General features: G+C 48.4%; 13 non-coding genes across 13 annotated transcripts; all 13 read left to right on the forward strand.

Moving 5' to 3' along the window:
- The first annotated feature begins 108 nt into the window (after positions 1-108).
- LOC141242555 (U2 spliceosomal RNA) lies at positions 109-299 on the forward strand. Its single transcript, XR_012306959.1, has one exon. It is a non-coding gene; the product is annotated as a U2 spliceosomal RNA (small nuclear RNA).
- A 1,115-nt stretch (positions 300-1,414) lies between these two features.
- On the forward strand, positions 1,415-1,605 carry LOC141242556 (U2 spliceosomal RNA). Its single transcript, XR_012306960.1, has one exon. It is a non-coding gene; the product is annotated as a U2 spliceosomal RNA (small nuclear RNA).
- Positions 1,606-2,720: 1,115 nt separating this feature from the next.
- LOC141242557 (U2 spliceosomal RNA) lies at positions 2,721-2,911 on the forward strand. Its single transcript, XR_012306961.1, has one exon. It is a non-coding gene; the product is annotated as a U2 spliceosomal RNA (small nuclear RNA).
- A 1,118-nt stretch (positions 2,912-4,029) lies between these two features.
- On the forward strand, positions 4,030-4,220 carry LOC141242558 (U2 spliceosomal RNA). The gene has a single exon (XR_012306962.1). It is a non-coding gene; the product is annotated as a U2 spliceosomal RNA (small nuclear RNA).
- A 1,118-nt stretch (positions 4,221-5,338) lies between these two features.
- On the forward strand, positions 5,339-5,529 carry LOC141242559 (U2 spliceosomal RNA). The gene has a single exon (XR_012306963.1). It is a non-coding gene; the product is annotated as a U2 spliceosomal RNA (small nuclear RNA).
- A 1,115-nt stretch (positions 5,530-6,644) lies between these two features.
- LOC141242560 (U2 spliceosomal RNA) lies at positions 6,645-6,835 on the forward strand. Its single transcript, XR_012306964.1, has one exon. It is a non-coding gene; the product is annotated as a U2 spliceosomal RNA (small nuclear RNA).
- Positions 6,836-7,950: 1,115 nt separating this feature from the next.
- Positions 7,951-8,141, forward strand: LOC141242684 (U2 spliceosomal RNA). Its single transcript, XR_012307080.1, has one exon. It is a non-coding gene; the product is annotated as a U2 spliceosomal RNA (small nuclear RNA).
- A 7,602-nt stretch (positions 8,142-15,743) lies between these two features.
- Positions 15,744-15,934, forward strand: LOC141242673 (U2 spliceosomal RNA). The gene has a single exon (XR_012307070.1). It is a non-coding gene; the product is annotated as a U2 spliceosomal RNA (small nuclear RNA).
- A 1,115-nt stretch (positions 15,935-17,049) lies between these two features.
- Positions 17,050-17,240, forward strand: LOC141242561 (U2 spliceosomal RNA). Its single transcript, XR_012306965.1, has one exon. It is a non-coding gene; the product is annotated as a U2 spliceosomal RNA (small nuclear RNA).
- A 1,115-nt stretch (positions 17,241-18,355) lies between these two features.
- On the forward strand, positions 18,356-18,546 carry LOC141242685 (U2 spliceosomal RNA). The gene has a single exon (XR_012307081.1). It is a non-coding gene; the product is annotated as a U2 spliceosomal RNA (small nuclear RNA).
- A 1,115-nt stretch (positions 18,547-19,661) lies between these two features.
- Positions 19,662-19,852, forward strand: LOC141242562 (U2 spliceosomal RNA). Its single transcript, XR_012306966.1, has one exon. It is a non-coding gene; the product is annotated as a U2 spliceosomal RNA (small nuclear RNA).
- A 1,115-nt stretch (positions 19,853-20,967) lies between these two features.
- LOC141242564 (U2 spliceosomal RNA) lies at positions 20,968-21,158 on the forward strand. The gene has a single exon (XR_012306968.1). It is a non-coding gene; the product is annotated as a U2 spliceosomal RNA (small nuclear RNA).
- A 1,115-nt stretch (positions 21,159-22,273) lies between these two features.
- LOC141242565 (U2 spliceosomal RNA) lies at positions 22,274-22,464 on the forward strand. Its single transcript, XR_012306969.1, has one exon. It is a non-coding gene; the product is annotated as a U2 spliceosomal RNA (small nuclear RNA).
- Positions 22,465-22,500: the final 36 nt, after the last annotated feature.

The raw sequence follows: 22,500 nt of genomic DNA on the forward strand, positions 1-22,500 counted from the left end.
TCTAGAGGTTGACAACATGTCTTCTTAACGGGAGTCCAGGAGCTCATCTCCACAAATGGACTTTTTAGGATCCTTGGGTGGCTCCGTAGTTTGAAACCAATTCTGGTTATCGCTTCTCGGCCTTTTGGCTAAGATCAAGTGTAGTATCTGTTCTTATCAGTTTAATATCTGATACGTCCCCTATCTGGGGACCATATATTAAATGGATTTTTAGAACAGGGAGATGGAAAAAGAGCTTGCTCTGTCCACTCCACGCATTGACCTGGTATTGCAGTATCTCCAGGACCGGTGCACCCCTTCTTTAATGCAGTTTCTAAAATCAGAAAGAATTGAATTCAATGTTTTTTGTTCATTTTGCTTGTTTGTCGGATTTTGGGATGGACTCTTTGGCTCTGCTTTTCTTCTCCTCATTGGATTTTTCATGTTCAAAGTTGCAGAAGCCAGATTACAAGCTCATTTTGGTTCAACTTCAGCAACTGTGCATTGCATTGCCATGTAATGTGATGCAATGCTATCTTTCTAGCTCTCCCTTTTTACTTCCTTTTGGATAAACAGACATATTAGGCAAGCATTTTGGAGCTTTCACCTAAATAACTACAGGTGGTGAGATAAGCTGCACAATATAATTGACCTTTCAGTATATTGTTGCACACACACCATCTATTTAGCAAATGCCCTTGTTATCAACAGCAGCCTTTTAAACTCACCTGAGCTAACAGGTATGTGCGCTGGTTACTCTGCTGCGCTTAAAATTTCTTTTTTGGTTTGCTACAATGCCTTTTCTGAAACGTTGTCTCCTTCTGCTGGAACACTGACTTCTTTCATTTAATGCCTGCAGACTATAAAAGAGAACCCAACCCAAAAAGTTTGGTTGATTAGTCTGTGGCATTCTGTTAAACTGTTGCTTATGGCGGTCTCTGTGAGCTTCTCAGCGACATTCAGCCAGCCAGGTATCCTGCCTGCAGTAGATGGAATGTGGCAATGGAACGCTGGCTGCGCGTGTCATAATAGGCTCTGAGCCTTTATATACCTGTGCACAGCAGCAGCCACCTTCAGTCTGCTGCTGGACAGCCAGCAGCAGCAGCAGCAGGAGAGGTATGTAATCAGGAGCCCTCCTGCTAAGGGTAGACAGCTGCTCGTTCCACCCCACCCCCCGCCTTAATTGGTTCTCCTCCCTTCCAACGGTGTTGAGGCGGGTGGGAACAGCAGGGGGTGAAGGTGCTGTGTTTAAAGAGGTGGAGTTATGCAGATCTAAAACGCGTGGATTGCAGCAGCAGCAAGCCGAAAAGTGCAGGCATGTAAGGGATCTAGAGGTTGACAACATGTCTTCTTAACGGGAGTCCAGGAGCTCATCTCCACAAATGGACTTTTTAGGATCCTTGGGTGGCTCCGTAGTTTGAAACCAATTCTGGTTATCGCTTCTCGGCCTTTTGGCTAAGATCAAGTGTAGTATCTGTTCTTATCAGTTTAATATCTGATACGTCCCCTATCTGGGGACCATATATTAAATGGATTTTTAGAACAGGGAGATGGAAAAAGAGCTTGCTCTGTCCACTCCACGCATTGACCTGGTATTGCAGTATCTCCAGGACCGGTGCACCCCTTCTTTAATGCAGTTTCTAAAATCAGAAAGAATTGAATTCAATGTTTTTTGTTCATTTTGCTTGTTTGTCGGATTTTGGGATGGACTCTTTGGCTCTGCTTTTCTTCTCCTCATTGGATTTTTCATGTTCAAAGTTGCAGAAGCCAGATTACAAGCTCATTTTGGTTCAACTTCAGCAACTGTGCATTGCATTGCCATGTAATGTGATGCAATGCTATCTTTCTAGCTCTCCCTTTTTACTTCCTTTTGGATAAACAGACATATTAGGCAAGCATTTTGGAGCTTTCACCTAAATAACTACAGGTGGTGAGATAAGCTGCACAATATAATTGACCTTTCAGTATATTGTTGCACACACACCATCTATTTAGCAAATGCCCTTGTTATCAACAGCAGCCTTTTAAACTCACCTGAGCTAACAGGTATGTGCGCTGGTTACTCTGCTGCGCTTAAAATTTCTTTTTTGGTTTGCTACAATGCCTTTTCTGAAACGTTGTCTCCTTCTGCTGGAACACTGACTTCTTTCATTTAATGCCTGCAGACTATAAAAGAGAACCCAACCCAAAAAGTTTGGTTGATTAGTCTGTGGCATTCTGTTAAACTGTTGCTTATGGCGGTCTCTGTGAGCTTCTCAGCGACATTCAGCCAGCCAGGTATCCTGCCTGCAGTAGATGGAATGTGGCAATGGAACGCTGGCTGCGCGTGTCATAATAGGCTCTGAGCCTTTATATACCTGTGCACAGCAGCAGCCACCTTCAGTCTGCTGCTGGACAGCCAGCAGCAGCAGCAGCAGGAGAGGTATGTAATCAGGAGCCCTCCTGCTAAGGGTAGACAGCTGCTCGTTCCACCCCACCCCCCGCCTTAATTGGTTCTCCTCCCTTCCAACGGTGTTGAGGCGGGTGGGAACAGCAGGGGGTGAAGGTGCTGTGTTTAAAGAGGTGGAGTTATGCAGATCTAAAACGCGTGGATTGCAGCAGCAGCAAGCCGAAAAGTGCAGGCATGTAAGGGATCTAGAGGTTGACAACATGTCTTCTTAACGGGAGTCCAGGAGCTCATCTCCACAAATGGACTTTTTAGGATCCTTGGGTGGCTCCGTAGTTTGAAACCAATTCTGGTTATCGCTTCTCGGCCTTTTGGCTAAGATCAAGTGTAGTATCTGTTCTTATCAGTTTAATATCTGATACGTCCCCTATCTGGGGACCATATATTAAATGGATTTTTAGAACAGGGAGATGGAAAAAGAGCTTGCTCTGTCCACTCCACGCATTGACCTGGTATTGCAGTATCTCCAGGACCGGTGCACCCCTTCTTTAATGCAGTTTCTAAAATCAGAAAGAATTGAATTCAATGTTTTTTGTTCATTTTGCTTGTTTGTCGGATTTTGGGATGGACTCTTTGGCTCTGCTTTTCTTCTCCTCATTGGATTTTTCATGTTCAAAGTTGCAGAAGCCAGATTACAAGCTCATTTTGGTTCAACTTCAGCAACTGTGCATTGCATTACCATGTAATGTGATGCAATGCTATCTTTCTAGCTCTCCCTTTTTACTTCCTTTTGGATAAACAGACATATTAGGCAAGCATTTTGGAGCTTTCACCTAAATAACTACAGGTGGTGAGATAAGCTGCACAATATAATTGACCTTTCAGTATATTGTTGCACACACACCATCTATTTAGCAAATGCCCTTGTTATCAACAGCAGCCTTTTAAACTCACCTGAGCTAACAGGTATGTGCGCTGGTTACTCTGCTGCGCTTAAAATTTCTTTTTTGGTTTGCTACAATGCCTTTTCTGAAACGTTGTCTCCTTCTGCTGGAACACTGACTTCTTTCATTTAATGCCTGCAGACTATAAAAGAGAACCCAACCCAAAAAGTTTGGTTGATTAGTCTGTGGCATTCTGTTAAACTGTTGCTTATGGCGGTCTCTGTGAGCTTCTCAGCGACATTCAGCCAGCCAGGTATCCTGCCTGCAGTAGATGGAATGTGGCAATGGAACGCTGGCTGCGCATGTCATAATAGGCTCTGAGCCTTTATATACCTGTGCACAGCAGCAGCCACCTTCAGTCTGCTGCTGGACAGCCAGCAGCAGCAGCAGCAGCAGGAGAGGTATGTAATCAGGAGCCCTCCTGCTAAGGGTAGACAGCTGCTCGTTCCACCCCACCCCCCGCCTTAATTGGTTCTCCTCCCTTCCAACGGTGTTGAGGCGGGTGGGAACAGCAGGGGGTGAAGGTGCTGTGTTTAAAGAGGTGGAGTTATGCAGATCTAAAACGCGTGGATTGCAGCAGCAGCAAGCCGAAAAGTGCAGGCATGTAAGGGATCTAGAGGTTGACAACATGTCTTCTTAACGGGAGTCCAGGAGCTCATCTCCACAAATGGACTTTTTAGGATCCTTGGGTGGCTCCGTAGTTTGAAACCAATTCTGGTTATCGCTTCTCGGCCTTTTGGCTAAGATCAAGTGTAGTATCTGTTCTTATCAGTTTAATATCTGATACGTCCCCTATCTGGGGACCATATATTAAATGGATTTTTAGAACAGGGAGATGGAAAAAGAGCTTGCTCTGTCCACTCCACGCATTGACCTGGTATTGCAGTATCTCCAGGACCGGTGCACCCCTTCTTTAATGCAGTTTCTAAAATCAGAAAGAATTGAATTCAATGTTTTTTGTTCATTTTGCTTGTTTGTCGGATTTTGGGATGGACTCTTTGGCTCTGCTTTTCTTCTCCTCATTGGATTTTTCATGTTCAAAGTTGCAGAAGCCAGATTACAAGCTCATTTTGGTTCAACTTCAGCAACTGTGCATTGCATTGCCATGTAATGTGATGCAATGCTATCTTTCTAGCTCTCCCTTTTTACTTCCTTTTGGATAAACAGACATATTAGGCAAGCATTTTGGAGCTTTCACCTAAATAACTACAGGTGGTGAGATAAGCAGCACAATATAATTGACCTTTCAGTATATTGTTGCACACACACCATCTATTTAGCAAATGCCCTTGTTATCAACAGCAGCCTTTTAAACTCACCTGAGCTAACAGGTATGTGCGCTGGTTACTCTGCTGCGCTTAAAATTTATTTTTTGGTTTGCTACAATGCCTTTTCTGAAACGTTGTCTCCTTCTGCTGGAACACTGACTTCTTTCATTTAATGCCTGCAGACTATAAAAGAGAACCCAACCCAAAAAGTTTGGTTGATTAGTCTGTGGCATTCTGTTAAACTGTTGCTTATGGCGGTCTCTGTGAGCTTCTCAGCGACATTCAGCCAGCCAGGTATCCTGCCTGCAGTAGATGGAATGTGGCAATGGAACGCTGGCTGCGCGTGTCATAATAGGCTCTGAGCCTTTATATACCTGTGCACAGCAGCAGCCACCTTCAGTCTGCTGCTGGACAGCCAGCAGCAGCAGCAGCAGCAGGAGAGGTATGTAATCAGGAGCCCTCCTGCTAAGGGTAGACAGCTGCTCGTTCCACCCCACCCCCCGCCTTAATTGGTTCTCCTCCCTTCCAACGGTGTTGAGGCGGGTGGGAACAGCAGGGGGTGAAGGTGCTGTGTTTAAAGAGGTGGAGTTATGCAGATCTAAAACGCGTGGATTGCAGCAGCAGCAAGCCGAAAAGTGCAGGCATGTAAGGGATCTAGAGGTTGACAACATGTCTTCTTAACGGGAGTCCAGGAGCTCATCTCCACAAATGGACTTTTTAGGATCCTTGGGTGGCTCCGTAGTTTGAAACCAATTCTGGTTATCGCTTCTCGGCCTTTTGGCTAAGATCAAGTGTAGTATCTGTTCTTATCAGTTTAATATCTGATACGTCCCCTATCTGGGGACCATATATTAAATGGATTTTTAGAACAGGGAGATGGAAAAAGAGCTTGCTCTGTCCACTCCACGCATTGACCTGGTATTGCAGTATCTCCAGGACCGGTGCACCCCTTCTTTAATGCAGTTTCTAAAATCAGAAAGAATTGAATTCAATGTTTTTTGTTCATTTTGCTTGTTTGTCGGATTTTGGGATGGACTCTTTGGCTCTGCTTTTCTTCTCCTCATTGGATTTTTCATGTTCAAAGTTGCAGAAGCCAGATTACAAGCTCATTTTGGTTCAACTTCAGCAACTGTGCATTGCATTGCCATGTAATGTGATGCAATGCTATCTTTCTAGCTCTCCCTTTTTACTTCCTTTTGGATAAACAGACATATTAGGCAAGCATTTTGGAGCTTTCACCTAAATAACTACAGGTGGTGAGATAAGCTGCACAATATAATTGACCTTTCAGTATATTGCTGCACACACACCATCTATTTAGCAAATGCCCTTGTTATCAACAGCAGCCTTTTAAACTCACCTGAGCTAACAGGTATGTGCGCTGGTTACTCTGCTGCGCTTAAAATTTCTTTTTTGGTTTGCTACAATGCCTTTTCTGAAACGTTGTCTCCTTCTGCTGGAACACTGACTTCTTTCATTTAATGCCTGCAGACTATAAAAGAGAACCCAACCCAAAAAGTTTGGTTGATTAGTCTGTGGCATTCTGTTAAACTGTTGCTTATGGCGGTCTCTGTGAGCTTCTCAGCGACATTCAGCCAGCCAGGTATCCTGCCTGCAGTAGATGGAATGTGGCAATGGAACGCTGGCTGCGCGTGTCATAATAGGCTCTGAGCCTTTATATACCTGTGCACAGCAGCAGCCACCTTCAGTCTGCTGCTGGACAGCCAGCAGCAGCAGCAGCAGGAGAGGTATGTAATCAGGAGCCCTCCTGCTAAGGGTAGACAGCTGCTCGTTCCACCCCACCCCCCGCCTTAATTGGTTCTCCTCCCTTCCAACGGTGTTGAGGCGGGTGGGAACAGCAGGGGGTGAAGGTGCTGTGTTTAAAGAGGTGGAGTTATGCAGATCTAAAACGCGTGGATTGCAGCAGCAGCAAGCCGAAAAGTGCAGGCATGTAAGGGATCTAGAGGTTGACAACATGTCTTCTTAACGGGAGTCCAGGAGCTCATCTCCACAAATGGACTTTTTAGGATCCTTGGGTGGCTCCGTAGTTTGAAACCAATTCTGGTTATCGCTTCTCGGCCTTTTGGCTAAGATCAAGTGTAGTATCTGTTCTTATCAGTTTAATATCTGATACGTCCCCTATCTGGGGACCATATATTAAATGGATTTTTAGAACAGGGAGATGGAAAAAGAGCTTGCTCTGTCCACTCCACGCATTGACCTGGTATTGCAGTATCTCCAGGACCGGTGCACCCCTTCTTTAATGCAGTTTCTAAAATCAGAAAGAATTGAATTCAATGTTTTTTGTTCATTTTGCTTGTTTGTCGGATTTTGGGATGGACTCTTTGGCTCTGCTTTTCTTCTCCTCATTGGATTTTTCATGTTCAAAGTTGCAGAAGCCAGATTACAAGCTCATTTTGGTTCAACTTCAGCAACTGTGCATTGCATTGCCATGTAATGTGATGCAATGCTATCTTTCTAGCTCTCCCTTTTTACTTCCTTTTGGATAAACAGACATATTAGGCAAGCATTTTGGAGCTTTCACCTAAATAACTACAGGTGGTGAGATAAGCTGCACAATATAATTGACCTTTCAGTATATTGTTGCACACACACCATCTATTTAGCAAATGCCCTTGTTATCAACAGCAGCCTTTTAAACTCACCTGAGCTAACAGGTATGTGCGTTGGTTACTCTGCTGCGCTTAAAATTTCTTTTTTGGTTTGCTACAATGCCTTTTCTGAAACGTTGTCTCCTTCTGCTGGAACACTGACTTCTTTCATTTAATGCCTGCAGACTATAAAAGAGAACCCAACCCAAAAAGTTTGGTTGATTAGTCTGTGGCATTCTGTTAAACTGTTGCTTATGGCGGTCTCTGTGAGCTTCTCAGCGACATTCAGCCAGCCAGGTATCCTGCCTGCAGTAGATGGAATGTGGCAATGGAACGCTGGCTGCGCGTGTCATAATAGGCTCTGAGCCTTTATATACCTGTGCACAGCAGCAGCCACCTTCAGTCTGCTGCTGGACAGCCAGCAGCAGCAGCAGCAGGAGAGGTATGTAATCAGGAGCCCTCCTGCTAAGGGTAGACAGCTGCTCGTTCCACCCCACCCCCCGCCTTAATTGGTTCTCCTCCCTTCCAACGGTGTTGAGGCGGGTGGGAACAGCAGGGGGTGAAGGTGCTGTGTTTAAAGAGGTGGAGTTATGCAGATCTAAAACGCGTGGATTGCAGCAGCAGCAAGCCGAAAAGTGCAGGCATGTAAGGGATCTAGAGGTTGACAACATGTCTTCTTAACGGGAGTCCAGGAGCTCATCTCCACAAATGGACTTTTTAGGATCCTTGGGTGGCTCCGTAGTTTGAAACCAATTCTGGTTATCGCTTCTCGACCTTTTGGCTAAGATCAAGTGTAGTATCTGTTCTTATCAGTTTAATATCTGATACGTCCCCTATCTGGGGACCATATATTAAATGGATTTTTAGAACAGGGAGATGGAAAAAGAGCTTGCTCTGTCCACTCCACGCATTGACCTGGTATTGCAGTATCTCCAGGACCGGTGCACCCCTTCTTTAATGCAGTTTCTAAAATCAGAAAGAATTGAATTCAATGTTTTTTTTTCATTTTGCTTGTTTGTCGGATTTGGGGATGGACTCTTTGGCTTTGCTTTTCTTCTCCTCATTGGATTTTTCATGTTCAAAGTTGCAGAAGCCAGATTACAAGCTCATTTTGGTTCAACTTCAGCAACTGTGCATTGCATTGCCATGTAATGTGATGCAATGCTATCTTTCTAGCTCTCCCTTTTTACTTCCTTTTGGATAAACAGACATATTAGGCAAGCATTTTGGAGCTTTCACCTAAATAACTACAGGTGGTGAGATAAGCTGCACAATATAATTGACCTTTCAGTATATTGTTGCACACACACCATCTATTTAGCAAATGCCCTTGTTATCAACAGCAGCCTTTTAAACTCACCTGAGCTAACAGGTATGTGCGCTGGTTACTCTGCTGCGCTTAAAATTTATTTTTTGGTTTGCTACAATGCCTTTTCTGAAACGTTGTCTCCTTCTGCTGGAACACTGACTTCTTTCATTTAATGCCTGCAGACTGTAACGGGTCCGGGAGGCGGACTGTAACGGGTCCGGGAGGCGGAACCTCTGAGCTACTATACAAGGGGGCGGCCCTTGTAAGGGAGCGGGTGGCAGTCTCTGGGTGAACGGACAGGGAGTTACGGCAAGTGATCAGGGCAGTCTCTGGGTAAGGGGTAGGTACGACCTGTGATGGCAGAGCCTCCGGGTAGGCTAGCAGGCAGGTGGTAGATGTGTGCTCCCAGGTGAGCAAGCGAGAGTCTCTGGAATAGCAGGTGGTCACGGCACGTGACGGCGGAACCTCCGGGCTGGCAGGCAGGTAGGTAACGGAGAAGCGCTCCCAGGTGAGCGGGCAAGAGTCTCTGGAATAGCTGATGGTCACCGCACGTGACAACGGGACCTCCGGGCTGGCAAGCAGGCAGCTAACGGAGATGCGCTCCCAGGTGAGCGGGCAAGAGTCTGGAGTAGCTGGTGGTCACAGCACGTGACAACGGAGCCTCCGGGCTGGCAAGCAGGCAGATAACGGAGAAGCGCTCCCAGGTGAGCGGGCAAGCTGGTCCATAGACAGACTGACCGGAGTAGCAAGGCAGACCGTCGGACCTCAGGCAAGCAGGCAGGTAGCTGATATGCGCTCCCAGGTGAGCGGGCAGGCTGGTCCTTTAGACAGACTGACAGGAGTAGTAAGGCAGACCGTCGGACCTCAGACTGGCAGACAGGTAACAAGTATTCAGGCAGGAATCAGGCAGGTAACTGGCAGGTACTGGCAGGTAACTAGCAGGAAACTGGCAGGAAACTGGCAGGTAACTGGCAACGGGACCTGAGGGCTGAAGCACAGGTGAGACACAGGTGCAAACAACATTGCTCGGGCACCTCCATTTTGGAGGAGGTGCCTTATATATGATGAAGTCCTCCGGCCATTGGCCGGGGACTCTTTAGGGCGGCGCGCGCGGCCCCTTTAAGAGGAGGGGAGCGTGCGCGCGCGCGCCCTAAGCACAGGGGCCGGGAAGGGGCGCGCGCTGAGAGCAGAGCAGGAGGAGGACGCCGGGACGGAGCGCGCGCTGACAGCAGAGCGGGGGGAGGAAGCCGGGCACGGAGCAGAGCGGTGAGAGGAGCAGCGTCCCTGCCTAGCAGAGGGCAGGGACGCCGGCACTACAGTACCCCCCCCTTTAGGCCCCCCCTTTTTTAGGCCAGACAGAAATTTAGCTAGGATGAGAGGGGCATGGATGTTCTCCCGGGGCTCCCACGTTCTCTCCTCAGGACCAAACCCCTTCCAATCTACCAGGAAAAAGGTCTTTCCTCTTACCCTTTTGGTGGCAAGAATGTTCTCTACCTCAAACTCGTCCTCAGCAGAAACCGGAGCAGGAGGCGTACCTGTAGACTTGGAAAAAGAGTTAAGTACCACAGGTTTGAGGAGAGACACATGGAAGGAGTTAGGGATCCGTAAGTTGGCCGGGAGTTTCAATTTATAGGCCACCGGGTTGATCTGACTGATGACCTCCAGTGGGCCGATGAACCGAGGCCCTAACTTATAGGAAGGGATCTTGAGCCGGACATATTTGGACGAGAGCCAGACTTTATCCCCAGGGCGGAATTGAGGAGGGTCCAGACGTTTTTTGTCAGCGTGTCTTTTCATACGCTCGGATGACAGAAGGAGTGCGGACCGGGTACTCTCCCATATGGAGGAAAATTTGTTAACAAGAGATTCCGCAGCCGGATTGTCCGCCGAGGTGGAGACGGGAAACGGGATCCGAGGATGCTGACCGTAGACTACAAAAAACGGGGATTTGGAGGAAGACTCGCTCTCGTGATTGTTGTACGAGAATTCGGCCCATGGCAGGAGATCCACCCAGTCAGAATGGTGGGCATTAACGAAGTGCCGAAGGTAACTGGTCAGGTTCTGATTGATCCGCTCCACTTGACCATTAGACTGTGGGTGATAAGCGGAGGAGAAGTCCAGGGTGACGTCCAGCAATTTACAAGTGGCTCTCCAGAAACGGGAAGTGAACTGTACCCCACGATCCGACACGATGTGACGGGGCAGGCCATGAAGACGGAAGATGTGGCGGATAAAGTCTTTAGCCAGCTCGGGTGCAGACGGAAGACCTGGCAGTGGAATGAAGTGAGCCATCTTGGAGAAGCGGTCAGCGACCACCCAAATGACCGTACAACCGGCAGAGACGGGCAGATCAGTAATGAAGTCCATCGCTATATGCTGCCAGGGGGCAGCAGGTACTGGCAGAGGTAGGAGGCGGCCGGCCGGCAGGTGTCTCGGAACTTTGTTGCGGGCGCAGGACACACAGGCAGAAACAAAGTCTATTACATCCTTGTGCAGGTTAGGCCACCAGTAGTGCCGGGTAATAAGCTGGAGGGTCTTTTTCTGACCGGCGTGGCCAGCTAGTTTAGACGAATGACCCCAGTGTAGAATCTTCTCCCGATCAGGTACTGGTACGAACGTCTTACCAGGAGGAAGACGATTTAGACTCACGGGAGCCACCTGCATTACTCTGGCGGGATCGATGATATGTTTCGGATCCTCCTCGAGATCAGACACCAGAAAGGATCGAGACAAGGCATCCGCCTTGACGTTTTTGTCAGCCGGGCGAAAATGAAGGACAAAATCAAAACGAGCAAAAAACAAGGACCACCGGGCTTGGCGCGGGTTAAGTCTCTGGGCATGCTGGAGGTAAGCCAAGTTCTTGTGGTCAGTGTAAATTATTACCGGGTGAAGAGCCCCCTCGAGCAGGTAACGCCACTCCTCCAATGCCAGTTTGATGGCCAATAACTCTCGGTCTCCTATGGAATAGTTGCGCTCAGAGGAGGAGAAGAGTTTAGAGAAGAAGCCACAAGTTACCATCCTCCCGGAAGATGATTTTTGAGTAAGTACCGCTCCGGCTCCAGAGGAGGAGGCGTCAACTTCCAGGAAGAACTGCTTGTTGCCATCTGGGCGATGCAGCACCGGGGCGGAAGAGAAGGCCTGTTTAAGGGAAAGAAAGGCCTCCTCTGCTTCGGGTGGCCACTCTTTGGGATTAGTACCTTTACGGGTGAGCGCAGAAATTGGGGCCGTCCGGGAAGAGAAGTGTGGTATGAAGAGGCGGTAGTAGTTGGCGAAGCCCAGGAAACGCTGAATGGCCTTCAACCCCTCCGGTCGGGGCCATTTCTCGATGGCAGACAGTTTCTCAGGATCCATTTGAAGGCCGGTCTGAGAGATAATGTAGCCCAGAAACGGAAGCGAGGTCTGCTCAAAGAGGCACTTCTCAAATTTAGCGTAGAGATGGTTCTGCCTTAGCCTGAGCAGGACCTGACGAACGTCCCTCCGGTGAGTCTGGAGATCCGGAGAGAAGACCAAGATGTCGTCCAGGTACACCACTACGCAGGAGTAGAGAAGGTCCCGGAAGATGTCATTGACCAACTCTTGAAAGACGGCAGGAGCGTTACAGAGACCAAAGGGCATTACCAGGTATTCATAGTGGCCGTCCCGGGTGTTGAATGCCGTCTTCCATTCATCCCCCTGACGAATACGAACCAGGTTGTACGCCCCACGAAGGTCCAGTTTGGTGAAGATCCTAGCCCCCCTCAGACGATCAAATAATTCTGGAATGAGCGGAAGGGGGTACTTATTCTTCACCGTGATCAGGTTTAGGCCTCTATAGTCTATACAGGGACGGAGAGAGCCGTCCTTCTTTTTGACGAAAAAGAAGCCTGCTTCCGCCGGGGAGGTAGATTTCCGGATGAATCCTCTGGCCAGATTCTCCTCAATATATTCGGACATTGACCGGGTCTCAGCAGCGGATAAAGGATAGATACGCCCACGGGGAGGAGTAGTACCGGGTAGCAGATCGATGGGACAGTCGTATGGTCTATGTGGTGGTAATGTCTCTGCCTCCTTTTTATTAAAGACATCTGCATAAGACCAATAAGGAATCGGAAGTCCAGGTAGATTAGCTGGGGTAGGAGAGGGACGGACGGGATGGACGGGAACCAGGCAGGTTTTATGACAGTCTTGTCCCCAGCGAAGGACCTCTCCGGTTTGCCAGTCTAGCACGGGTGCATGTCTCTGGAGCCAGGGCAGACCTAGCAAGAGGGCGTGAGAGAGTCCAGGCAGAACATGAAAGGAGATACTTTCAGAATGCAGCATTCCCACCTGCAGGGTAATGGATTCGGTGATGAGTTGAATGGGGCGAGGTAAGAGGCCCCCATCCACGGCAGCGACAGACAAGGGTACAGCCAGAGGTTTGGTGGGGATGCGGTATTTCTCAACCAGGGACTGTGAAATAAGGTTCCCGGCTGCTCCAGAGTCAAGTTGGGCTAGTTCGAAATAACGGTTCTCCCCGTAGATGATCGAAACTGACAACAGCAGGGATGGAGAGGATTTATTCTTGTCTAGGTGGACCTCTCTGAGCGAACCTAGACACAGGCGTTTCCCGACCTCTCCGGGCAGGCACGGATCCGGTGCTCCTTACTGCCACAGTAGAAGCAGCTCCCCTCGGCACGGCGTGAGTCCTGACGGGTTTTGACCATCTTGGTCTGGTCGACCTGCATAGGCTCAGGAGAGTGTACCTGGGGAGAGATGGAGGGAATGACGGGTTTCTGGAAAGTAGGAGCTAAACGTGGAATCCTTCTCTCACGGGTGACCTCTTTGGCACGCTCCTGAAACCGTAGGTCAATTCGGGTGGCAAGAGTTATTAAGTCATCGAGAGTGGTAGGAATGTCCCGACCGGCAAGTTCATCTTTAATACGGCCGGACAGACCCTCCCAGAAGACGGAAACCAGAGCGTCGTTATCCCAGGCCAGCTCCGAGGCAAGGGTACGGAACCGTATGGCATATTGGCCCACGGTGAGACTCCCCTGACGGAGGCGTAGCAACGATGATGCAGATGAGGTCTTCCGTCCGGGTTCGTCGAAGACTTTCCGGAAAGCCGTGAGAAAAGCAGGCAAGTTGGACACCAGGGGGTCTCCTCTCTCCCATAGAGGATTCAGCCAGGCCAGGGCCTCCCCGGTGAGATGGGACATGATGAAGGCAATTTTGGCCCGGTCGGAGTTAAACTGGTAAGACAAAAGTTCAAAATGCAGGGTGCACTGATTCAAGAAGCCCCGAGCCTGGACGGGGTCGCCTCCGGAGCGAGGAGGTGCAGAAAGCCGGGGTCCGGGGTAGGATACCATAGTATTAGTGAGCAGCGGAGCCGCCGGATTGCAAGATATGGCACTGGCGGAGGTTGTTGGTGGATCAGACAGAGTGTTCAGGCGAGTATTAACATTCCGCAGGTGACCCAGGATGGCCTCCTGTTGGGACCTCTGACGGGACAGTTCAAGACCGAGGTCCGAGAGCGAGGGAGCTTGGGTGCCACCGGGTTCCATGGCCCGAGCAAACTGTAACGGGTCCGGGAGGCGGACTGTAACGGGTCCGGGAGGCGGAACCTCTGAGCTACTATACAAGGGGGCGGCCCTTGTAAGGGAGCGGGTGGCAGTCTCTGGGTGAACGGACAGGGAATTACGGCAAGTGATCAGGGCAGTCTCTGGGTAAGGGGTAGGTACGACCTGTGATGGCAGAGCCTCCGGGTAGGCTAGCAGGCAGGTGGTAGATGTGTGCTCCCAGGTGAGCAAGCGAGAGTCTCTGGAATAGCAGGTGGTCACGGCACGTGACGGCGGAACCTCCGGGCTGGCAGGCAGGTAGGTAACGGAGAAGCGCTCCCAGGTGAGCGGGCAAGAGTCTCTGGAATAGCTGATGGTCACCGCACGTGACAACGGGACCTCCGGGCTGGCAAGCAGGCAGGTAACGGAGATGCGCTCCCAGGTGAGCGGGCAAGAGTCTGGAGTAGCTGGTGGTCACAGTACGTGACAACGGAGCCTCCGGGCTGGCAAGCAGGCAGATAACGGAGAAGCGCTCCCAGGTGAGCGGGCAAGCTGGTCCATAGACAGACTGACCGGAGTAGTAAGGCAGACCGTCGGACCTCAGGCAAGCAGGCAGGTAGCTGATATGCGCTCCCAGGTGAGCGGGCAGGCTGGTCCTTTAGACAGACTGACAGGAGTAGTAAGGCAGACCGTCGGACCTCAGACTGGCAGACAGGTAACAAGTATTCAGGCAGGAATCAGGCAGGTAACTGGCAGGTACTGGCAGGTAACTAGCAGGAAACTGGCAGGAAACTGGCAGGTAACTGGCAACGGGACCTGAGGGCTGAAGCACAGGTGAGACACAGGTGCAAACAACATTGCTCGGGCACCTCCATTTTGGAGGAGGTGCCTTATATATGATGAAGTCCTCCGGCCATTGGCCGGGGACTCTTTAGGGCGGCGCGCGCGGCCCCTTTAAGAGGAGGGGAGCGTGCGCGCGCGCGCCCTAAGCACAGGGGCCGGGAAGGGGCGCGCGCTGAGAGCAGAGCAGGAGGAGGACGCCGGGACGGAGCGCGCGCTGACAGCAGAGCGGGGGGAGGAAGCCGGGCACGGAGCAGAGCGGTGAGAGGAGCAGCGTCCCTGCCTAGCAGAGGGCAGGGACGCCGGCACTGCACAGACTATAAAAGAGAACCCAACCCAAAAAGTTTGGTTGATTAGTCTGTGTCATTCTGTTAAACTGTTGCTTATGGCGGTCTCTGTGAGCTTCTCAGCGACATTCAGCCAGCCAGGTATCCTGCCTGCAGTAGATGGAATGTGGCAATGGAACGCTGGCTGCGCGTGTCATAATAGGCTCTGAGCCTTTATATACCTGTGCACAGCAGCAGCCACCTTCAGTCTGCTGCTGGACAGCCAGCAGCAGCAGCAGCAGGAGAGGTATGTAATCAGGAGCCCTCCTGCTAAGGGTAGACAGCTGCTCGTTCCACCCCACCCCCCGCCTTAATTGGTTCTCCTCCCTTCCAACGGTGTTGAGGCGGGTGGGAACAGCAGGGGGTGAAGGTGCTGTGTTTAAAGAGGTGGAGTTATGCAGATCTAAAACGCGTGGATTGCAGCAGCAGCAAGCCGAAAAGTGCAGGCATGTAAGGGATCTAGAGGTTGACAACATGTCTTCTTAACGGGAGTCCAGGAGCTCATCTCCACAAATGGACTTTTTAGGATCCTTGGGTGGCTCCGTAGTTTGAAACCAATTCTGGTTATCGCTTCTCGGCCTTTTGGCTAAGATCAAGTGTAGTATCTGTTCTTATCAGTTTAATATCTGATACGTCCCCTATCTGGGGACCATATATTAAATGGATTTTTAGAACAGGGAGATGGAAAAAGAGCTTGCTCTGTCCACTCCACGCATGGACCTGGTATTGCAGTATCTCCAGGACCGGTGCACCCCTTCTTTAATGCAGTTTCTAAAATCAGAAAGAATTGAATTCAATGTTTTTTGTTCATTTTGCTTGTTTGTCGGATTTTGGGATGGACTCTTTGGCTCTGCTTTTCTTCTCCTCATTGGATTTTTCATGTTCAAAGTTGCAGAAGCCAGATTACAAGCTCATTTTGGTTCAACTTCAGCAACTGTGCATTGCATTGCCATGTAATGTGATGCAATGCTATCTTTCTAGCTCTCCCTTTTTACTTCCTTTTGGATAAACAGACATATTAGGCAAGCATTTTGGAGCTTTCACCTAAATAACTACAGGTGGTGAGATAAGCTGCACAATATAATTGACCTTTCAGTATATTGTTGCACACACACCATCTATTTAGCAAATGACCTTGTTATCAACAGCAGCCTTTTAAACTCACCTGAGCTAACAGGTATGTGCGCTGGTTACTCTGCTGCGCTTAAAATTTCTTTTTTGGTTTGCTACAATGCCTTTTCTGAAACGTTGTCTCCTTCTGCTGGAACACTGACTTCTTTCATTTAATGCCTGCAGACTATAAAAGAGAACCCAACCCAAAAAGTTTGGTTGATTAGTCTGTGGCATTCTGTTAAACTGTTGCTTATGGCGGTCTCTGTGAGCTTCTCAGCGACATTCAGCCAGCCAGGTATCCTGCCTGCAGTAGATGGAATGTGGCAATGGAACGCTGGCTGCGCGTGTCATAATAGGCTCTGAGCCTTTATATACCTGTGCACAGCAGCAGCCACCTTCAGTCTGCTGCTGGACAGCCAGCAGCAGCAGCAGCAGGAGAGGTATGTAATCAGGAGCCCTCCTGCTAAGGGTAGACAGCTGCTCGTTCCACCCCACCCCCCGCCTTAATTGGTTCTCCTCCCTTCCAACGGTGTTGAGGCGGGTGGGAACAGCAGGGGGTGAAGGTGCTGTGTTTAAAGAGGTGGAGTTATGCAGATCTAAAACGCGTGGATTGCAGCAGCAGCAAGCCGAAAAGTGCAGGCATGTAAGGGATCTAGAGGTTGACAACATGTCTTCTTAACGGGAGTCCAGGAGCTCATCTCCACAAATGGACTTTTTAGGATCCTTGGGTGGCTCCGTAGTTTGAAACCAATTCTGGTTATCGCTTCTCGGCCTTTTGGCTAAGATCAAGTGTAGTATCTGTTCTTATCAGTTTAATATCTGATACGTCCCCTATCTGGGGACCATATATTAAATGGATTTTTAGAACAGGGAGATGGAAAAAGAGCTTGCTCTGTCCACTCCACGCATTGACCTGGTATTGCAGTATCTCCAGGACCGGTGCACCCCTTCTTTAATGCAGTTTCTAAAATCAGAAAGAATTGAATTCAATGTTTTTTGTTCATTTTGCTTGTTTGTCGGATTTTGGGATGGACTCTTTGGCTCTGCTTTTCTTCTCCTCATTGGATTTTTCATGTTCAAAGTTGCAGAAGCCAGATTACAAGCTCATTTTGGTTCAACTTCAGCAACTGTGCATTGCATTGCCATGTAATGTGATGCAATGCTATCTTTCTAGCTCTCCCTTTTTACTTCCTTTTGGATAAACAGACATATTAGGCAAGCATTTTGGAGCTTTCACCTAAATAACTACAGGTGGTGAGATAAGCTGCACAATATAATTGACATTTCAGTATATTGTTGCACACACACCATCTATTTAGCAAATGCCCTTGTTATCAACAGCAGCCTTTTAAACTCACCTGAGCTAACAGGTATGTGCGCTGGTTACTCTGCTGCGCTTAAAATTTCTTTTTTGGTTTGCTACAATGCCTTTTCTGAAACGTTGTCTCCTTCTGCTGGAACACTGACTTCTTTCATTTAATGCCTGCAGACTATAAAAGAGAACCCAACCCAAAAAGTTTGGTTGATTAGTCTGTGGCATTCTGTTAAACTGTTGCTTATGGCGGTCTCTGTGAGCTTCTCAGCGACATTCAGCCAGCCAGGTATCCTGCCTGCAGTAGATGGAATGTGGCAATGGAACGCTGGCTGCGCGTGTCATAATAGGCTCTGAGCCTTTATATACCTGTGCACAGCAGCAGCCACCTTCAGTCTGCTGCTGGACAGCCAGCAGCAGCAGCAGCAGGAGAGGTATGTAATCAGGAGCCCTCCTGCTAAGGGTAGACAGCTGCTCGTTCCACCCCACCCCCCGCCTTAATTGGTTCTCCTCCCTTCCAACGGTGTTGAGGCGGGTGGGAACAGCAGGGGGTGAAGGTGCTGTGTTTAAAGAGGTGGAGTTATGCAGATCTAAAACGCGTGGATTGCAGCAGCAGCAAGCCGAAAAGTGCAGGCATGTAAGGGATCTAGAGGTTGACAACATGTCTTCTTAACGGGAGTCCAGGAGCTCATCTCCACAAATGGACTTTTTAGGATCCTTGGGTGGCTCCGTAGTTTGAAACCAATTCTGGTTATCGCTTCTCGACCTTTTGGCTAAGATCAAGTGTAGTATCTGTTCTTATCAGTTTAATATCTGATACGTCCCCTATCTGGGGACCATATATTAAATGGATTTTTAGAACAGGGAGATGGAAAAAGAGCTTGCTCTGTCCACTCCACGCATTGACCTGGTATTGCAGTATCTCCAGGACCGGTGCACCCCTTCTTTAATGCAGTTTCTAAAATCAGAAAGAATTGAATTCAATGTTTTTTGTTCATTTTGCTTGTTTGTCGGATTTGGGGATGGACTCTTTGGCTTTGCTTTTCTTCTCCTCATTGGATTTTTCATGTTCAAAGTTGCAGAAGCCAGATTACAAGCTCATTTTGGTTCAACTTCAGCAACTGTGCATTGCATTGCCATGTAATGTGATGCAATGCTATCTTTCTAGCTCTCCCTTTTTACTTCCTTTTGGATAAACAGACATATTAGGCAAGCATTTTGGAGCTTTCACCTAAATAACTACAGGTGGTGAGATAAGCTGCACAATATAATTGACCTTTCAGTATATTGTTGCACACACACCATCTATTTAGCAAATGCCCTTGTTATCAACAGCAGCCTTTTAAACTCACCTGAGCTAACAGGTATGTGCGCTGGTTACTCTGCTGCGCTTAAAATTTCTTTTTTGGTTTGCTACAATGCCTTTTCTGAAACGTTGTCTCCTTCTGCTGGAACACTGACTTCTTTCATTTAATGCCTGCAGACTATAAAAGAGAACCCAACCCAAAAAGTTTGGTTGATTAGTCTGTGGCATTCTGTTAAACTGTTGCTTATGGCGGTCTCTGTGAGCTTCTCAGCGACATTCAGCCAGCCAGGTATCCTGCCTGCAGTAGATGGAATGTGGCAATGGAACGCTGGCTGCGCGTGTCATAATAGGCTCTGAGCCTTTATATACCTGTGCACAGCAGCAGCCACCTTCAGTCTGCTGCTGGACAGCCAGCAGCAGCAGCAGCAGGAGAGGTATGTAATCAGGAGCCCTCCTGCTAAGGGTAGACAGCTGCTCGTTCCACCCCACCCCCCGCCTTAATTGGTTCTCCTCCCTTCCAACGGTGTTGAGGCGGGTGGGAACAGCAGGGGGTGAAGGTGCTGTGTTTAAAGAGGTGGAGTTATGCAGATCTAAAACGCGTGGATTGCAGCAGCAGCAAGCCGAAAAGTGCAGGCATGTAAGGGATCTAGAGGTTGACAACATGTCTTCTTAACGGGAGTCCAGGAGCTCAGCTCCACAAATGGACTTTTCAGGATCCTTGGGTGGCTCCGTAGTTTGAAACCAATTCTGGTTATCGCTTCTCGGCCTTTTGGCTAAGATCAAGTGTAGTATCTGTTCTTATCAGTTTAATATCTGATACGTCCCCTATCTGGGGACCATATATTAAATGGATTTTTAGAACAGGGAGATGGAAAAAGAGCTTGCTCTGTCCACTCCACGCATTGACCTGGTATTGCAGTATCTCCAGGACCGGTGCACCCCTTCTTTAATGCAGTTTCTAAAATCAGAAAGAATTGAATTCAATGTTTTTTGTTCATTTTGCTTGTTTGTCGGATTTGGGGATGGACTCTTTGGCTTTGCTTTTCTTCTCCTCATTGGATTTTTCATGTTCAAAGTTGCAGAAGCCAGATTACAAGCTCATTTTGGTTCAACTTCAGCAACTGTGCATTGCATTGCCATGTAATGTGATGCAATGCTATCTTTCTAGCTCTCCCTTTTTACTTCCTTTTGGATAAACAGACATATTAGGCAAGCATTTTGGAGCTTTCACCTAAATAACTACAGGTGGTGAGATAAGCTGCACAATATAATTGACCTTTCAGTATATTGTTGCACACACACCATCTATTTAGCAAATGCCCTTGTTATCAACAGCAGCCTTTTAAACTCACCTGAGCTAACAGGTATGTGCGCTGGTTACTCTGCTGCGCTTAAAATTTCTTTTTTGGTTTGCTACAATGCCTTTTCTGAAACGTTGTCTCCTTCTGCTGGAACACTGACTTCTTTCATTTAATGCCTGCAGACTATAAAAGAGAACCCAACCCAAAAAGTTTGGTTGATTAGTCTGTGGCATTCTGTTAAACTGTTGCTTATGGCGGTCTCTGTGAGCTTCTCAGCGACATTCAGCCAGCCAGGTATCCTGCCTGCAGTAGATGGAATGTGGCAATGGAACGCTGGCTGCGCGTGTCATAATAGGCTCTGAGCCTTTATATACCTGTGCACAGCAGCAGCCACCTTCAGTCTGCTGCTGGACAGCCAGCAGCAGCAGCAGCAGGAGAGGTATGTAATCAGGAGCCCTCCTGCTAAGGGTAGACAGCTGCTCGTTCCACCCCACCCCCCGCCTTAATTGGTTCTCCTCCCTTCCAACGGTGTTGAGGCGGGTGGGAACAGCAGGGGGTGAAGGTGCTGTGTTTAAAGAGGTGGAGTTATGCAGATCTAAAACGCGTGGATTGCAGCAGCAGCAAGCCGAAAAGTGCAGGCATGTAAGGGATCTAGAGGTTGACAACATGTCTTCTTAACGGGAGTCCAGGAGCTCATCTCCACAAATGGACTTTTCAGGATCCTTGGGTGGCTCCGTAGTTTGAAACCAATTCTGGTTATCGCTTCTCGGCCTTTTGGCTAAGATCAAGTGTAGTATCTGTTCTTATCAGTTTAATATCTGATACGTCCCCTATCTGGGGACCATATATTAAATGGATTTTTAGAACAGGGAGATGGAAAAAGAGCTTGCTCTGTCCACTCCACGCATTGACCTGGTATTGCAGTATCTCCAGGACCGGTGCACCCCTTCTTTAATGCAGTTTCTAAAATCAGAAAGAATTGAATTCAATGTTTTTTGTTCATTTTGCTTGTTTGTCGGATTTGGGGATGGACTCTTTGGCTTTGCTTTTCTTCTCCTCATTGGATTTTTCATGTTCAAAGTTGCAGAAGCCAGATTACAAGCTCATTTTGGTTCAACTTCAGCAACTGTGCATTGCATTGCAATGTAATGTGATGCAATGCTATCTTTCTAGCTCTCCCTTTTTACTTCCTTTTGGATAAACAGACATATTAGGCAAGCATTTTGGAGCTTTCACCTAAATAACTACAGGTGGTGAGATAAGCTGCACAATATAATTGACCTTTCAGTATATTGTTGCACACACACCATCTATTTAGCAAATGCCCTTGTTATCAACAGCAGCCTTTTAAACTCACCTGAGCTAACAGGTATGTGCGCTGGTTACTCTGCTGCGCTTAAAATTTCTTTTTTGGTTTGCTACAATGCCTTTTCTGAAACGTTGTCTCCTTCTGCTGGAACACTGACTTCTTTCATTTAATGCCTGCAGACTATAAAAGAGAACCCAACCCAAAAAGTTTGGTTGATTAGTCTGTGGCATTCTGTTAAACTGTTGCTTATGGCGGTCTCTGTGAGCTTCTCAGCGACATTCAGCCAGCCAGGTATCCTGCCTGCAGTAGATGGAATGTGGCAATGGAACGCTGGCTGCGCGTGTCATAATAGGCTCTGAGCCTTTATATACCTGTGCACAGCAGCAGCCACCTTCAGTCTGCTGCTGGACAGCCAGCAGCAGCAGCAGCAGGAGAGGTATGTAATCAGGAGCCCTCCTGCTAAGGGTAGACAGCTGCTCGTTCCACCCCACCCCCCGCCTTAATTGGTTCTCCTCCCTTCCAACGGTGTTGAGGCGGGTGGGAACAGCAGGGGGTGAAGGTGCTGTGTTTAAAGAGGTGGAGTTATGCAGATCTAAAACGCGTGGATTGCAGCAGCAGCAAGCCGAAAAGTGCAGGCATGTAAGGGATCTAGAGGTTGACAACATGTCTTCTTAACGGGAGTCCAGGAGCTCATCTCCACAAATGGACTTTTCAGGATCCTTGGGTGGCTCCGTAGTTTGAAACCAATTCTGGTTATCGCTTCTCGGCCTTTTGGCTAAGATCAAGTGTAGTATCTGTTCTTATCAGTTTAATATCTGATACGTCCCCTATCTGGGGACCATATATTAAATGGATTTTTAGAACAGGGAGATGGAAAAAGAGCTTGCTCTGTCCACTCCACGCATTGACCTGGTATTGCAGTATCTCCAGGACCGGTGCACCCCTTCTTTAATGCAGTTTCTAAAATCAGAAAGAATTGAAT

The sequence above is a fragment of the Phyllobates terribilis genome, unplaced genomic scaffold (assembly GCF_046119375.1).
Source record: "Phyllobates terribilis strain yellow unplaced genomic scaffold, ASM4611937v1 Scaffold_1049__1_contigs__length_452226, whole genome shotgun sequence".
Taxonomy (NCBI): Eukaryota; Metazoa; Chordata; class Amphibia; order Anura; family Dendrobatidae; genus Phyllobates; species Phyllobates terribilis.